The 5460-nt window shown below is 37.3% G+C and overlaps 1 long non-coding RNA gene across 1 annotated transcript; it reads right to left on the reverse strand.

Annotated features, from left to right (window-relative positions):
* LOC117415983 (uncharacterized) lies at window positions 1-4028 on the reverse strand. Its single transcript, XR_004546497.3, has 6 exons — window positions 3872-4028; window positions 3288-3310; window positions 2157-2192; window positions 1438-1537; window positions 974-1034; window positions 1-312 (listed from the first exon to the last, which is right to left on the reverse strand). It is a non-coding gene; the product is annotated as an uncharacterized LOC117415983 (long non-coding RNA).
* Window positions 4029-5460: the final 1432 nt, after the last annotated feature.

Below are 5460 nucleotides of genomic sequence, written 5' to 3' on the forward strand. Positions count from 1 at the left end.
TAAGTGGTTCCCATGACGTAATCTTTATTAGAGTAACCAATTACACACCAGAAATCAAGCGTAGGTAGGAAACCATAAACTAGGAAGACACCTTTAACAAATGAATAAGTTCAAAAATGAAAAACAAGCAAACATAATGATGGCATACAGATGGTTCAAGTGTGCAGAACTGAACTGTTTAAATTCAAGCTGCAAAGTGCTGTTTCTGCAGGTCTACAATGGGCTGGATTAAGCTCTGCACAAAGGGGTAGACTTGCTTTGCATCCTTTTCTTTTTTTCCTTGTTCTTCTGTTCCTCGAGTCCAGCTTTAGGCTGAAAGACAGGAGAGGGATGCATGAAGTACCCGTGTCCAAGAACACTGGTTTAAAACATCATCCATGCAGATTTTAATTTGGAAGCACATTGCAGACCAGTCCTGAATTATCTATCGAAACAACTGAAGGAAGAGGAACAGAGCAGTTGAGGGCTTTGCGCTCCTGTGAAATTGCAGTTGCATTCATTTTATGACTCACTGATTTTTTTAAGAACATTTCATTGTCGACGTGTATTCTGCAGTATATGAAAGCTGCATCTCCCTGTTACAAGTCAGTTTCAGTCATAATTGGTAAGACTGGAGACCTGACAGCTTTAAAAGAAATCAGATTGCCTTCCATTTCCAAGACTGCAAAAATTCGGTATGATGTTCAGCTCGGAACATTCTCAAAATGGTCACCTTCTGCTAGGAATGACCCCCTCCTTACAAAACAACTTGCAGGCTGTCCTGGTACCCAACGGGAGTCTAACCCTTCATCCCCTGACACAGCGTAAGGAGTTATAATTTTCTAAGGTGAACACAGAATTAACTATTCAGGTTGTTGTATCACACAACCACATGGGTTTACCGTTATCACAGTCGTATATAAGTCCTTACAGCAGGTTTGGCTCTGTGCGGTGTGTTTGCAGACAGTTCTAGTCAGGCATGAGTAGTGCTTACCTTTCCTCCCCACGTCGGCGTCTGACGAGCTGGAACTGGAACTAATGTTTCCCTTTGCCTTCTGCAGACAGATTAGGAAGAGTCAGGGTGCAGTTCATATTATCTTACATCAGCGGTACTCACTCGTGTTAATCAATTCCAAACAGAGACCTTGTTCAAAGCGGGTCTATAACTACTCAATTGAACACCTAGGTTCAGGTCTGGTTGGAACAAGGCTGTGGGCTGCTCAAGTCAATAACTCTGGATACGGCTGAAACTGGAATAGATTGAAAGCGAGCCAGTGGCACATACAGTCATTATTTTAGATACATTTTCGTTTATATGTTTAACAGAATCCGACCAAGTTAATCCACTAAAGATCCAATAAAGTAATTTTCCTTCGTGTTTTATTCTTTAAAGTAGAATATGCAGCTCTTTAGAATCAAATGCTGCTTCTATCTGGTAGCTCAACAGTGTGAACTTACTCTGCTCCTGTCCTTTCTGTTCGTGTCCTTTTTGGTCCTGTCCTTTCTGGTCTTGTCCTTTACCCTTCCCCTTGTCCTTTGCCTTCTGCTCTCCTTTGCCCTGTAAGACAGAACAGATATATGAAGTACCAGAGGTTAAACAGATTTCATTTACAACCCAGAGCCATTCCTTAACAATGCATATAGAATACAGGATTTCATGCATGCGTTCCACCTTCTGTTTTTCACACACAACCAAGCCGCTTTTGGCATGGTCTAGTCTTTAGTCATTTGCCTAACCTTCCCTGGCTTCAAAAACATTTTCAATGGGTTCAGCTTTTCATTGCTAATAGATTGTTTTGTGATTGTTCTGAAAAGGCTCTGGTTTTAATCACTGTATAAATCCAGCAGCACTTGCTGATACATATTAAAATGCTTCCTAAGACATTTCCTGGTCTTCTGTACCCCCTTCAGTCACTCTGTGTATAATTATACCATGTTAAGTTTCCTGTCTATCAATCTATTTTATAATGCAAAAAGTTATTTGTTAAAAGTTTTGGCAGAGGCGCATCTCAAACTCCACAGAGTTTACACAAACCGTTTTACAATTTCTATAAAATGTAATAAAAAAAAAAAGTGACCGAAGGGGATATTTATCACTAATGAGATACTTATTACTCACTTTTACATTTTTGTTAAAAGGAAAGGAAACCTATTAACTGAATGAGATGTGAGCTTACCTTTGTGCAGCCATCGCTGTATGAGTCACATGCGTCCTGTGGACAAAACACATTTTGCATGTCAAGGAAGATCTCTTTGAATGTAAGTCTTATATATAGGAATTCTCACTGAGTCAACACTTTTATTACACATCTTTGATCTGCTGAAACGTTCCAAATGAATTTCATGAAACAGCTGTGCAGCTTCAATCTGTAAAACAGCTGTGCAGCTTCAATCTGTAAAACAGCTGTGCAGCTTCAATCTGTAAAACAGCTGTGCAGCTTCAATCTGTAAAACAGCTGTATAGCTTCACTTGCTAAGGTTTTGTAGGTGTTAAAATCACACTGTCACGGTTTAACCCTTTCAGCCCTGGCAGGAATTTAAGGGCCCGCCTTATCTTGGCGCTGTTTTGAGTTCTTCAAGTACCGACAGGACTTTAAAGTCCCATTTACCAAAATATATGTAAATATTTATTTTTTAAAAAAGTGTTTATTACTCAATAAATGATATAACTTAATTTCACATTCTTCAGCTCGACAATAATAATTCAAACACACTTCAAAGGCAGGTAACAGCAGGTCTGGAGGACAATGAGAACAATGCAATACTGCTGCAGCAAAACCTAGAACCCAGAACCCAGAACCCAGAACCTAGAACCCAGAACCTAGAACCCCTGAGAATGATTGCAAAGCTAGATTAGGAAGTGTACAGCTGTGGCCAAACTTTTTGCATCACCCAAAATTTTATCATTGAGAAATAATTAAAACAAAATAAATAAATCTTTGATTTAACATCATGTAAGCAAAAAAAACTACAAAATAATATCACAAAAGTCTACCAGTACCCATAATAGTAGTACAGTATGTCATGCTAGATTTGTAAATATCACATTTTTCCATTTGTGTCAGTTTTTCATTAAGTAAAATGGGAAACTACAAAGCGGTATGTAATTCAATATGTAAACGTAGGCCTAGCATTATTCAGCTAGCGAAATGGTAATACAATTCTCCCAAACAGCCATGCACCCATTTAAACTAATCGCTTGCGTTCAGACTTAGTAAAAGGGAGGTTGCTGCTATTTTTGTGTCCGCTGCAAATAAGCGTTATTACTATTTCCACACAAACCACACAAACAGAACGGGCTCACTTACCTTTCCCTTCTTGTCCTTCTTGTCTAGGGTGCAAACAGAGACAGATCACAGCTTGGTACATTATATATGCATTCATTTTACACAATCATAGCTCACCACCAATATTTCTCAATCTGTATTGAGCAGCCTCATACCTTTCTCTGTGTCACCACTCGTGTTATTGTCACATTGCTATTTATATTCAGTGTTAATCGTGAATAAGAACACATCGTAAGTTAAAACAGGTGTGGTCGTACACAATGCTGACAGACCCGACCTCTCTGCCGTGCACCGGGGCTGGAGTGACTCACAATCCAATAGCGTATGCGAATGATCTAATGTACTTCATTCCATTCGAGTTTACAAGACCCAACACTCTAAAAGCATACCTGATGCAAAATATTATACATCAGTTTCCATAGAAATATATGTTAAAATACATGCTTAAGATTATAAAAAAAAGACCATCATTAAATAAACTAAAACAACTCGTCTATTTTAAATGCGCAATGACAGCTAATGAAAATGGCTTGTCTTGCCTCTTTGCTCTACGATGGGATTATTCTACAGTATATATTTAGTATATGAATGTATATCATTTTTACCGTCCATTTTGAGGCAGTCTTCTCCGGTGATTCTCTTGGACAGTTTAAGCGCTCGTTTTGCTGTGTTTATTCTTATCTCAACAGCTGTTTTGCAGCGGCTCTTTTATATGGCTGCGGCAATGGGTGTGAATCTTACCTATGAACAGGTAAACGTGTTCAGTTATTCTCCCTGTTCTGTCTTCACACAGTCCCAGCCCCAGAGCATTTCACACACACACACACACATTGCTTAACTTTTTCATGTAGGGCAACCTGATATGGGGACATATGGAGGATGCAAATGCATGATCGCCTCTTATGAGGCTAGGAGATAGTGTGTCATGCATATTTAAAAATATATATTTATTATGTGTCCAAAACTACTTAAAATGTTTTTTTCCAGGTATTTTCAATATGTAATGCACGAAAGGGTTAAAACCATCGATTGCCAAGTGATTTTTTTCTTTGTTTTTACCGACTCTGTTCAATTAAACTTGGTAAAGCGTTTATTTTGAATCAAGTTTACTTTCGTTTTTTTCTCCCATAACTTGATTGAGACGATGATTCTGTAAAAAAAAAAAAAAAAAAGGCAGCTTAACCTGTTTTTAATTCAAACCGAACGTAAACAACGAGTGGAGTTACATTGATTTAATTAAATCAGAATTAAGATGAAACTATTATCAAAACAGGTTATGACATGTCTGCAACGAGTCATTAAGATTTGAAATCCGGGAAAAACAATTTAACTCAACTCGCTTTTTGTGTTCGCTTTGAATTAAAAAAAATAAGGAGCTGTCTTTTCTTTCTTTCTTTTTACATTATCAATTAAATAGAATCCGAGTCTCGTTCAATTTACGGGAGAAAAGAAAAAGTGATCTTGTTTCACAATCAACACGTTTCCAAGAGTTTAAGGGAGTCGGCTCAAAACTTTTAAGTGACATCACGTGACCATAAATAAAACCCGAAAAACAAACAGTCCTATTCATCGAGTCTGCAACTCTCTAAGCTGGAAAGGGTGGGGCACCATTACTATTACAGTACTTTCATAGTACACGACTGAGTGATACATGCAGAGGGGGCAAAGCTTTCAGTATTTTCAGCCTCTTTGTTTATGGTGAATTGGTTGGATTTCAGTTATTTTTTAAGGCTTATTTTGTATGGGGCACCAAGTGTAAAAAAAAAAAAAAAGCAGCAAATATATTTTACGATGTATTTGTATTTGACTTGCCAAGTGTAAAAACAAGATTTACTGATTTATTTGTTACAAACCCAAATTTAACGTGTCCGCTAAATGTTGACTCGCCATAAAAATAAATAAATAAATAAACAAATAAATAAAGTATTTGAAGACTAAAGCATTTTTCTTTCCAGCTTGACTTTAAATGTTGAATTTGTGATACGCGTTTTCAATGTTTATAAATGATCTCTGAAAAGTACACATTTAAAAACGTTTAAGTATGTTTTTGTTAACATTTATTTATTAAGCTAAATCTGCTTTGTTTGTGCACTTGGCGTCTCATATGTTAGTTTTAGACTTTCTTGCACAATATTTCGCAATTTGTGATTTTGGGAAGATGTCTACAGATTTGCTGAACTAGTCACAACATGCA

This window comes from Acipenser ruthenus, chromosome 7, assembly GCF_902713425.1.
Source record: "Acipenser ruthenus chromosome 7, fAciRut3.2 maternal haplotype, whole genome shotgun sequence".
In the NCBI taxonomy this organism is placed as follows: Eukaryota; Metazoa; Chordata; class Actinopteri; order Acipenseriformes; family Acipenseridae; genus Acipenser; species Acipenser ruthenus.